This window comes from Arachis ipaensis, chromosome B8 (assembly GCF_059453495.1).
Source record: "Arachis ipaensis isolate K30076 ecotype BB chromosome B8, ASM5945349v1, whole genome shotgun sequence".
Classification (NCBI taxonomy): domain Eukaryota; kingdom Viridiplantae; phylum Streptophyta; class Magnoliopsida; order Fabales; family Fabaceae; genus Arachis; species Arachis ipaensis.
The window spans coordinates 12,885,539-12,898,629 of NC_142443.1; the positions used below are offsets into that span (position 1 = coordinate 12,885,539).

Below are 13,091 nucleotides of genomic sequence, written 5' to 3' on the forward strand. Positions count from 1 at the left end.
TAGCAGTGAAGGCTCTTTTATGGTTCTTTAAATTCATCGAATGCAATTTTGATAAGTGTTATAAAGTGTGGCTCCAAATCCCACACCTTTAATTATGACAAATCGTCTTATTATGAACATAAAAATTTTTTCAGAAGTTTATTTTAAAAATAAGAAAAAATAATAACGATAATAATATTACACACACCCTGAAGAAATTAATTTAACTGTGTTCTAAGAGATGTTGCAATGCTGGTTGTGAGGGAGGGAAATGGTGAGATAAGGAATGTGAATGTGGAGAGACTGACCAGCAGTGAGGAGGAGAGTGGAGAGGGGCTGAGGCTGAGGGCAAGTTGAGGTGGTAAGACATGGACTCCGAATGTGGAAAGATTGATCGGTGGTGAGAATGAGAGTGGAGAGAGGTTGAGGCCAAGTGATGGTTGAGGTGGTGAGACAAGGAGTGCGAATGTGGAGAGATTGAGTGGCGGTGGGGAGAAGAGTGGAGAGGGGCTGAGGCCGAGTGATGGTTGAGGTAGAGAGTGGAGTTTGATATTAAGATTAGGTTTCATTTAATGGTGACTTTTGGATTTTGACTTCAACTTGACCCATAGATTACACTTTAGTTATAATTTAAATATCGATTGTCACATACTTATAGATAACAAAAGCAAAATATGTCCAATACAATTTAAGATATAGTCCAAAACATGTGTTTCCATAGAGTAATCTATAAGAGGCTAGTTTTTGTAGAGTTTAAAAGCTTTCAATCACCAACTCTATGTGTCGATTCGGTCAGGATAATATTGTCCCTTGTCTTTAACTTATACAGTTGACAACATTCTTTCCATTTAACCCCAAACTTCCACTCTGAATTTCTTCGTTCACTCCTCAGTAGGTGAAAAAAAGTACATTCTTGCCTATGCTGGAAGGTGGACCAGTGATCTGCCAGACGAAACCATGTCCAGATGGTTTAAGATATGCAGCAAAATTAGAGAACAGCTACTGCAGTGAATGAATCATAGTTAGCATTTAGGGAAATTTTTTCTATATAATCAATAAGAAATACATAACCAATATTTCACAAGTTTGTTAATAAAAAAGAATGAGTTCTTTAGGGTCAACTTGCCAATCTAGTTGCACTCAATTCCGAATGTGTCAAAGCCTTCTTATAGTAAGCATATGGAGTGTATCTGGTTTAGGATACTTATACATGTTAGTCACCATAGTAAAACATACCTCTATGTACCACAATATTAAAATTCAACCAGAAGAGAAAAAATTATACGTAACATTACCCGTTATTAGACACTTCTTTTGGTTCATAACTTTCTTCGCTCAACTCAACCAATAAATGGCTTGCATGAGATAGTTCTATTAGATTATGAGGATCAAGACATTCAATTATTCCATCTTCATCGTTGTCTGACGAGAACTCATGATCAGATGGTTCGGACCCAGAAAGCACCACCACATCAGGTGATGAAGGATCACCATTCCTGTTATACTTTTATATGGAATATTCTACATATGTTGTCAAGTGTTTCTTGGTCTATTTGGTAAGCCACATAAAAGTTAAGATCAGAAAGAACTTGAATTGGTTGGTTCACGCGATTACAGAATGAAATGAAAAAGATTCCAAAACCTACATACCTAAATTGCACAGTTGTCCCTCTATTGACAAAATAGAAAATTCTAAGTAGCTCAAATGAAACGTCAGTTATAAGCAACTGTTCATTTTTTCGTTTTAGTTCCAATACCAGACAATTATCCCACTCATCAATCATGTAGAATATTGACCCTAATTCATTTCCATAAGTTGCCACAGAACTCAGTGGAAGAACTCTCTCACCCTATATTCGATGTTACATCTAAAATTAATTCATGTCTAACATAACCAGTTTAAAATTCATCATGTAATATTACATATATTTTGGTTACCTGCCCATTGAAAAGCCATAACCTGGAAATGTTTTCTTTTCCTTTGATCCAGTATTGTTGCGTTGCTACAAACCTCCTGATAGCACAGAATAGTATCATGCATTATAGGTTAGAGTCATCATCATAGTTATTTTAAAATCTGGTAAAGGAAAGACACATTTTTCACATTATTTTTAAATCGGATTTAAATTTAAGTCTTACTTACTAAGTGATTGTATTAAAAAATTAAACTTTAAAAAATAATAGTGTAAAAATTATTTTAATAATAAAAAGAATAGTCTCCCCGATCCTTTTCTTTTTGTCTAATTTTAGCAAAGGGGGTATTTTTTAAAAACATAAAAAATAAAAGTTATGCGTTAATAATCCAAATTAAATTATTAGTGCTTGTACCATCCATGCATAGCAGTGAAGACTCTTTTATGGTTCTTTAAATTCATCGAATGCAATTTTGATGAGTGTTATGAAGTAAGGCTCCAAACTCCACACCTTTAATTATCACAAATCATCTTATTATAAACATAGAAGGTTTTCCAAAAGTTTATTTTAAAAATAAGAAAAACTAATAACCTTAATAATATGACCCACACCCTAAAAAAATTAATTTAACTGTGTGTTCTAGGAAGTGTTGTAATGCTGATTGTGAGGGAGGAAAAGGGTGAGATAAGGACTGTAAATGTAGGTAGGCTGACTGGCAGTGAGGAGGAGAGTAGAGAGGGGCTGAGGCCGAGTGATGATTGAGGTAGAGAGTGGAGTCTGATATTAAGATTAGGTTTCATTTAATGATGACTTTTGGATTTTGGCTTCAACTTGACCCATGAACTGTACTTTTGTTACGTTTTAAATTTTCGCTATTGTTTATTTATCTATAGTTATATTATTATTAGTTTTTTTTTCATTGCTAATCATCATAAAAAAGATATTTTTTGCAGATAAGTATGGTAAGATATATTATATTTTTTAATATAGAAAATGCATATGTTATCTAAAGAAGTGTATATATTAAAATTATAAGAAAAAAAATATTTTTTTAAATAATAAATATAAAAATGTATATATTAAAATCTTTGAAGTATCAGAAAATAGATACTAAAATTAATTATTAGTTAAAAATTTTAAAATTTTTTCAAATAATAATAATAATAACTAAAAACTTTATTAATTTTTTTATCTTATACTAAATGTTAATTATATATTTCCCTTTCTTTTGTGTCTTCCAAAATCCTGTAATTATATATTATGCATGCAAAGTTAATAACAATAAATATCGTAATAATAACAATGCCATATATTATCTATATTAAATTAGATATACTTTTTTTTACATTACATTATGGTATATTACATTATTTTAAATTGAATTTAAAATAGTTCATCAAAAAAGTAATTTTCTACTTTTTGATAAAGATACTATATTTATAATAATTTTATATTCCTAGCATTATAATTATTATTTTACATTGATTCATGATAGACAATAATACAATCGATTTTACTGGACACAAATTAACATACATAGAAATATACCACTACAAGAAAAAGCGTATTTTTCGACGCAAAAAATCGACGGTTATCTCTCATGTCGATATTTTTCGACGGCTTGCTGTCGATATTTTAAAAAAAAGATAATTAAAAATAAAATAATAAAATCGACAGCTTGGTCGTCGATTTTTTTATGATGCATTAACCCTGTCTTAACTATCGTCATATTGTCGACGATCGACGAATATGACGTCTATTTTTATATTTAAAATTTCGACAATATTTCCGTCGATAAATTTGAATGGTCTAGATTGCTTTTTAAAATCAAATAAATGGTATGGATATAATATATAAAATAGATGCTAAGAGCATTCCTTTTTTTCAAATTAAAATCAACAAATATGCCGTCGATTTTTATTGTTAAAACACAACCCCACGTCCACTTCCCCCCTCCAAGTTCAGAAACACAATTTTACCCCAAATTCCCCATTTCTTCACCAACCCTCATTTTACCCCAAATTCACCAACCCTCATTATCCGTTGCTGGCGTTACGGTTGCGCTGCCATCACTTCATTTGCTCGCGCCACCGTCGCTCCGTTGCTGTCGTCGCTCCTTCTCTCTGTTGCCGCCATCGCTCCTCCTATTTTGGTCATTCTCCGCTCTCTCTCAATCGAGCTCACAAGAACTAGGTATCTTTTTCTGACTGTTACTGAACTCTTTTCAAAGCCAACTTTAGTTTCATTTGGAAATCCCCTATTTCAGATGTAAACTATGACTTAATCGTAATCTCCTATTTTCTAAATCTAGAAATCCTGGTCATGTTTATTCTGGTTCTATTTTATTTTAATAGCTAACACTATGGTGTGATGTTAATGTCAGAGATTTGGTCCTCTATGAGAATTGCGTGAGGAGGAAGGAGAAGAGGGTCCTCCTTCTGAGAACAATTCAAAGCCTCGTCGAATTGCTCTCTTTGTTGAGCCTTCCCCTTTTGCGTGAGTCCCCCACCTTTTTGCTGTTATTGCTTCTTCATTATGTGGATCGTTTGAAATTGAAACCATTTTTAGTTTGTTCTGTTCTAGAATTACAAAAAATTGGGTTTTGGATTATTGTTATAGCTATTGAAATTGCCGTGTCAAGTGTTGACTTTGTGATTATTGGATAGCGTTTATCATTAGTCAAAAGTTATAAGTATAATTGCAAGGACTATTGCTACCATGAATGAGCCAAGAATCCATTTATTCCTACTCATCCTTTTTGAGATGGCTGTCAAAATCTTCTTGCTTTCATCGATGTTATCATCCACTCCATGAAGCTGCATTGCATATTGCGTATATGGTTAGTTAGTATTTTGGTGAGTAGTATTAAATCTTGAAATGAAATGAAGTTACCGTGTTGTGAGGATGAAGTAGTAACTAGCGTTGCTGATGCAAATCTTGGAGGATGGAGGCACCAAGCTCCTCTGTTTCCATCATGCTTCTCTTGCTCTCCTTTATTCTTTCAGACGACAGATTCAATCTCTCTGTAGACATCACCAGTCTTCCTCTATGATCATTTGATGATACATGCATGCTATCATCATTACATCAACTAATTAACTACCAAAATAAAGCAAGATGATACCAACCGCCAATGTATCAGCCTGTCCCAATTCCAACAACTCATCATTATTATTATTAGCAGCCGATGTGATTCTTTTAGGCTCACTTTTCAAGTTGTTCAAATCGGTTTTGTATTCCCTTAACTTGATAAGAAGAGATGCCTTCATGTTTGCTTGCAAACTCCTAGCTTCAAGCTTCATTTTTCGAATTTAGATATATATTCTTTTTTGGAATGCCAATCAATCTGTACCTTTTCCTATGGCAAATATTCAATATTAGTCTAACCTTTGATGCTGGAATAAAACTGCTTAAATTTAAAATTTATCATCATTCCAACTTTCTTAGATACTACATGCTGTTTCTGTTCTTATTCTTTATTTTGTTGATTTATTTCCAAATAGAAAGTTGAATATAGCACTTGTGAACATAATGAATAGCTGTGACATTAGATTGTTTTGTTGATTTACCTGTGTGAAGGTTGATTATTTTCCTGTGCAGTGGTAAGCTTGCTGACTTGCAATTTAGGAGCATCTATTTGCTAGCTGCTGGATTCTGTCTCTTTTTGGTTGACAGATTCTTCTAGGTAACTGAGTTTGTGTGGTAAAAAAATCTTTATAATTAAAATATTCGGATTGGCAAGTTGACTGAGTAATGGGCATTGTCTGGGTTTATATACCAATATCTTAAATAGTTTAGGTGTAAATATGAATCTAAGATTTTGTATGTCCTTAGCCTCTATTATACAATCTCTCGCTAGCTGTCCACCAAATACAAGTAGGAGCTTGCAAAAATGATCCTGGATCAGTTTTGGACTACTTCTCTGCTCATTTACATTGAAGAAACACTCAAATGGACTATGTTGCAGGCTCGCCATGTCTTCATCCTTGCATTGACTTTGGAGTTTTCTCCAGGGCACAGACACGGAAATACCATAGATGGTGTGTTACTAAGGATAAATAAGGTCTTGCGGGAGTTACTAGTGTGTGGATACTGTTTTGGCTCTAAAATATTATTGTACAGTGTGGTATTGTATACTTGCTTGTCTCAGCAAAACATGGTTGTTACACTGCTGGTTCTTGATTATAAGTTAATTAATTTTGTGAATTATCAATCTTATCCTTCCCAAACGTAGTAGTTATAAACCCATGTTTAGATTATTATGGATGTTATCCATCTGTAAAGTCCTTTATGCTTTTTGGGTATTAGAATTCCATCATTGGTGTCATTGTAACACCCTACCATACAGAGTCTTATGCTTAAGTCATAATTCAGAGATGGCAAGGTATTACGACCTCTAAAACAAAAATTTAGTATGTATAGTATTATGAATGATTGATTATAACTAGGAGCCTTTGAAGAAAAAGGGGTAAACAAAAACCGTAACTCGAAAACGCAACACTCCGAATGATAACGTAACGAGCAAAGGATAAGCTAGCGCAAGATCATATATATAAAGAGTGTCAAAAACGGGAATATCAAGACTCAAAACCCGGTTGCGAAGATAACCGGTCCGAGCATAGCAATATATACATATGATAAAATAAGAAAACCCCAAAGGAAACCCAAAGGGACACAAATACAGAAAACCTATTCTTCAAAAATCCCCTCTAGGAGGAGTCGTCACAGTTTGTATTATTTAATGGAGATAAAAGTATCTAAACAAGATATATAACCCAAAACAGAGTCCCGAGAACAAAGGATCTTCGCTAATCCAGAAGTCTCCAGCATGCCTCAACGAGAAGCCTCGCGTCCTGCATCTGAAAACCACAAAATCCGCATGGGTGAGAACCAGAGGTCCCCAGCACGGTAACAACTTCCACATATATAATACATAATAATAGAGGAAAGCCGAAGGCAATCCTAGAACTTCCTTCAGATAATATCAAAGCTTATAAACAAGCTAAACCGTAAGTGGCAACTGACTAAAGATTCTTCAGTCTAACTAATACTTCCCTTTCCAATTCCTTCAGACCTCCCAACCACCAGCAGGAGTATAATATAGCAAACACAGTTATATCAGACAAGAGATTTACAAATAGGAACAGATAAGGCATTTAGGCAATTAGCAAGTAATATGCAGTCAAATAGGCAATCTCAAACAATTCATGTAGTATGCTTATGATGCATGCCTGTCCCTAGTGGCTGATGATATCATCTGTCGGTTATAGAGCCAACCCGACAAGTCCTGGTAGCTAGCCATTGGACTGTCCCTCTGTCGTGCATCCCCAACTCGAGTTATACTCATCATAAACTTGATCATAATCATGATCCATATCCATCACCCTCACTGGTGAATATTTATCCATCACCATCACTGGTGAATATTTATGGGGGCGAGCTCATCCGGGCCTTTCACAGTGCCCGGCCACACTTACGACATTGGGTTAATAGAGCTTCAAGTCTCAACCTGGAGCACATGGTGGCTAGCCATTGCTACTACCCAGGGAAACCCTCATCTCCAATGGTGGAAGTGCCAACATTCACAATTCATTCAACAGCATATATGCATTTATACTTAGCCATAAACATGGCTCCGCCGCCACACGGCATAATCCAGCCATCCAGCTCACGGTTAAATCCATAACCAGCCAATTCATTAACAATTACGGCCATTCGGCCCATGGCATAACAAGCACTTCCACCGCCATCCTCCACATCTCACATAATCATCTTTGATCCTCATGGATCATTCATTTTTCCCTTGCTTCACTCGCAAGTTACCACATTCACTAGCCCTTTTCCTCATGCTAGGCATACCATAATGATTTAAGACATAAGTGGTGAGATTGGAGGCTTAGAAGTATGAAGTTTGGCTTTTAAAACTCAAAAATCAACTTTGGGATGAAAACAGGGCCACGCGTACGCGCACTCTACGCGCACGCGTGGATGATGCTTTCTCGAAGAACGGCGCATACGCGCCAAGTGCGCCTACGCGCGAGGGGTCATTCTGCTAAAAATTTTCTAAGTTAAAAGCTGCAGAATTCACAGATTCAACCACCAATCTTCCGACGGTCATAACTCTCTCATTTTAAATCATTTTTCACCCGTTCTTCGAACGGCATGGACATCCCGGATCCAATTTCATTTCTAAACAGAATTGGCACAAATCAAAGATCCGTAGTCCAAGTTATGTCCCGTCAAAGTATGCCCAAAAACCATATTTTCATTCAAAACCACAAAGTGCCATTTTCAAAACAAGCCACTTTCAACTCTTTTCAAAATCAATTAAAACATGCCAATTTCATCCCTTTTCTTTGAAATCAATCAAAGTGTACCAAATTCAACAACAAGCCATCCTCAACTCACGCATTGACATTTTACCAAAATTCTCAAAACTACCTCCAACCATTTTAACACTTCTCAATCAAAAGGCCAAAGGATAAACACAATATTATGTCATACATCCTTCTCATCCCAATTTCTAACAACATCAATTTTCAATCAACCATCATTATACATAATCATCATACTCACCAACAATATGGCACCACCCATCAATTCAACCTCAATCATTCATCAAGCATATATCACAACATGCATTTTCTCACATATCACACAATCAAGGCATCAATATTCATAATCACACATATGATCACATCATATATCTTAACCATTCCACAACATCATCAATTCAATGCCTATCTTAGGGCCTCTAGCCTAAGTATTTCCTACCACATTACATATTAGATACGGGAAACCGAAACCATACCTTAGCCGATTTCCCAAGCTCAACCGGAGCACTTCCAAACCACTTTTCCTCAAGCTCTCAAGGTCTCAACACCTCCAAGAACATATTTTATCACACAAAACCCTCTTCCAAGCTTTCCAAAATCACCAATCAAGCTCCAATATTCACATATACACAACCTAAGCCACAATCATCATACCCATACACAACATCTCAATGCCCAAACCTCATAGAACAACAAATTACACTAGGGTTGAGAATCTTACCACACCCAAGGTCCAAAGAGACAAGATTAACCTTCTCCTTCAAGAGAGTTGGGTCCTATAACATCAAAGAACCCAAAATCTCAACATTTTTACTCATAAAACTCGAAATCAAGGGCTGGAATTTCGAACAGTGAAACGTGGCTTACCTCAAGATTAATTGTATGGGTTTTTTAGAGCTCTCCGCGGTGAACGCGTGGCCACAAACGGAGCAGCAATCGGAGCTCTAGATCAAAAGTTATGGTGGTTTGAAGATCAAGTGAGAGATAGAACTTGAGAGAGTGTTCTTCCCTCCATGGCCTCCATTTCAGCGTGTTTAGTGTCTCAAATGAGGAGAGAGAGTACTGAAAACTAAGGTTTTGGTTTAGTTTAGTTGGGCCAAGGGCCCACTTTGGGTCCGGTTGGCCCGGTTTGGCCCGTTCGGTCCAATCTTGGTCCGATTTTTATAAAATTGGTACCGAAATTCTCGTCTCAATTTCCTCTATCATATTAAGCCATAAAAATAACATTTTTGGCTTTCTAGAATAAATTCTCATTTATGGGTTAATTAGCCGTTAATTAACCGGATCTTACATTCTACCCACCTAATTGGGAATTTTGCCCACAAAATTCAAATTCAAATTCAATTACCTGAGAATAAGTGCGGATAATCCGTTCGCATCTCCGACTCAAGTTCCCAAGTGTGTTCCTCAACACCGCCTCGACTCCAAGCCACTTTGACTAATGAAACCTCTTTTCCACGCAACCGTTTGATACTAGTATCATCAATTCTGACTGGAGCCACTGGAAGCGTCAAATCTTCTCTTAACTGAACCGATTCGGGTTCTAACACATGGCTAGCATCAGGAGTGTACTTTCAAAGCTGCGACACGTGAAATACGTCGTGCAGGTTTGAAAGATGGGGTGGTAGAGCCACCCGATACGCCACCGGCCCAATCCTCTCCAAGATCTGAAATGGACCAATGTATCGAGGATTCAACTTCTTTGCTTTAATCGCTCTACCTACTCCTGTGGTCGGAGTAACTTTCAGGAAAACATGATCTCCTGCCTCAAATTCTAAGGGCTTCCGCCTTTGATCGGCGTAACTCTTTTGACGACTCTGCGCCGTAAGCATCCTATCTCGGATTTTCTTGACTTGTTCAGTGGTCTCAGCTATCATTTCCGGCCCCAACAAGCCTTTCTCTCCAGCTTCATACCAACATAGTGGAGATTGACATTTTCTCCCATACAAAGCCTCATACGGAGCCATTCCGATGCTCGCATGGTAACTATTATTGTATGCAAACTCTACTAACGGCATATACCGATCCCAACTCGCCGGTTGGTCCAAAACACAAGCTCTCAACATATCCTCTAGTGTTTGGATCGTCCTCTCGGATTGACCATCTGTTTGAGGATGGTACGCTGTACTCAAGCTTAATCGAGTTCCAAAAGCTTTCTGAAATGCACCCCAGAACCTCGAAGTGAAACGAGGATCTCTATCAGAGATTATAGTAGCAGGTACACCATGGAGTCTCACAATCTCCTTTATGTATAACCGAGCTAGATCCTCAAGGGTGTAAGTCATTCGAATGGGCAAAAAGTGAGCTGACTTTGTCAGTCGGTCCACAATCACCCAGATAGCATCAAAACCAGTCCTAGTCCTTGGCAATCCCGACACAAAGTCCATTGCAATACTTTCCCACTTCCATTGCGGAACCTCTAAGGGTTGCAACATCCCGGAAGGTCTTTGATGTTCAATCTTTACCTTTTGACAAGTTAAGCACTTTGAAACATATTCCACCACATCATTCTTCATACCCGGCCACCAAAACATCGCCTTTAAATCATGGTACATCTTAGTACTCCCCGGGTGAATGGAGAATCCGCTTTTGTGTGCCTCCTTTAAGATATCTTGCCTCAAAGTGCCAACATCCGGCACAATGATCCTACCCTTGAATCTCCATAACCCATCTTTTTCTTCCAACACTCTCCACTGTTTTCCTTGCTCGATAGCCGGTAACACCTTCCATAACGCTTCATCATTTTCATGAGCCTTTAGGAGTTCGGACTTAAAGTCACTCGAGATTTCTAATCGGCTCAAACACAAGGTTCCAGATACTTCTCGAGCACCAATTTTTAGACTCTCGAATCCCTTGAGCAACTTCTCCTCTTGAAGCATCATCCAAGACGCATATAACGACTTTCGACTTAACACATCCGCCACTATATTCGCCTTTCCAGGATGGTAATTTAACTCAAAGTCATAGTCTTTCAACAATTCCATCCACCTCCTTTGCCTCATATTAAGCTCTTTCTGATCAAAGAGGTATTTCAATCTCTTGTGATCGGAGAAGACTTGGAACTTAACCCCATAGAGATAATGCCTCCACACCTTCAAGGCAAACACAACCGCAGCGAGTTCCAAATCGTGCGTAGGATAACTAACTTCGTGAGGTCTCAACTGTCGTGAGGCATACGCCACCACATTATGATGCTGCATCAGCACGCACCCTAGGCCCTTTAACGATGCATCACAGTACATCTCAAAAGGCTCGTTCGGCTCAGGTAACACTAACACAGGTGCAGTGGTCAACTTTTTCTTCAATGTCTGAAAGCTCTCCTCGCACTCAGGAGTCCAAACAAACGGAGTGTCTTTGCGAGTTAACTTTGTCAACGGCAAAGCTAATTGCGAAAAGCCTTTGATGAACCTTCGGTAATAGCCAGCTAAACCCAGAAAACTCCTTATCTCAGTTACTGTGGTTGGTTGCTTCCAATCCATCACAGCTTCTACCTTGGTTGGATCTACGGCTATTCCCTTCTTACTCACCACGTGACCCAAAAACTTCACCTCACTCTTCCAGAACTCACACTTAGACAGTTTCGCATAGAGTTTCTTCTCCTTTAAAATCTGCAACACGGTCCGCAAGTGTTCCGTATGCTCTTCTTCAGTCTTGGAGTAAATTAGTATATCGTCAATGAAGACAACCACGAATTTATCCAGAAACGGACGGAACACTCTATTCATGTAATCCATGAATACTGCAGGAGCGTTCGTCATCCCAAAGGACATTACAGTGTACTCGTAATGACCATAACGAGTCCTGAAAGCGGTCTTAGGGATATCCTCACCCCTCACCCTTATCTGGTGATAACCGGATCGCAAATCGATCTTGGAGAAAACCCCAGCTCCTTGTAACTGATCCATGAGATCATCAATTCTCGGCAATGGGTACTTATTCTTTATGGTGACCTTGTTCAGCTGCCTGTAATCCACACAGAGTCGCATACTTCCATCTTTCTTCTTTACCAGTAACACTGGAGCACCCCACGGGGAAACACTTGGTCGGATAAAGTTCTTACCCAACAATTCCTCTAACTGAGACTTTAGCTCGGCCATCTCTAATGGTGACATTCTATAAGGAGCACTTGAGATTGGTCCCGCCCCAGGCACCAATTCAATAGCAAACTCGACCTCTCGGTTAGGTAGAAATTCCTCAATATCATCGGGAAACACTTCCAGAAAATCACACACTACCGGAATCTGATCCAACTTTTGATCATCACCTGAAACACTAGCGGTTAACAATAGGATACCCTGACATTCGATTCCAGAACAGTTCACCATCATCGAATTCAAGTAATAATTATTCACCACGACCGGTCCTTCTGTATCTTCCGGCATAAAGTACACCGACTTTGTAGAACAATCAAGCAGGACATGATTCTCAGATAACCAGTCCAATCCCAAGATAAGATCAAGACCGATCATCGGTAAGCAGATTAAATTATGGACAAAATCACGCTGCTTGAACCTAAACGAAACTTTCGGGCATCCTAGCCTAGTTACCATGGCTTCATGGGTAGCATTATACACTTTTAAGTCATAACCTAAGGTTACGATCTTCAACCCTAACTCATGGGCTTTCTCAAATGCAATGAATGAATGCGATGCTCCCGAATTAAATAAAGCATTTAAAGTTTGACCAGTCATTTCACAGTTACCTCGAATGAGTGTCTCGGATCCCTCTGCACCCACAGCTGAGGTGGTGAACACCCGACCAGTTTGTTGTGCTTTCCCAGCACCTTGCTTTTGCTTCTCTGGACAACTTGTGGCTTTATGCCCCGCCTTTCCACAATTGTAGCACAAACCCCATCCGGCCTTG

The 13,091-nt window shown here is 38.2% G+C and overlaps 1 pseudogene; it reads right to left on the minus strand.

Annotated features, from left to right (window-relative positions):
* Nucleotides 1-4,568: 4,568 nt before the first annotated feature.
* On the minus strand, nucleotides 4,569-5,195 carry LOC107612384 (vesicle transport v-SNARE 13 pseudogene; annotated as a pseudogene).
* Nucleotides 5,196-13,091: the final 7,896 nt, after the last annotated feature.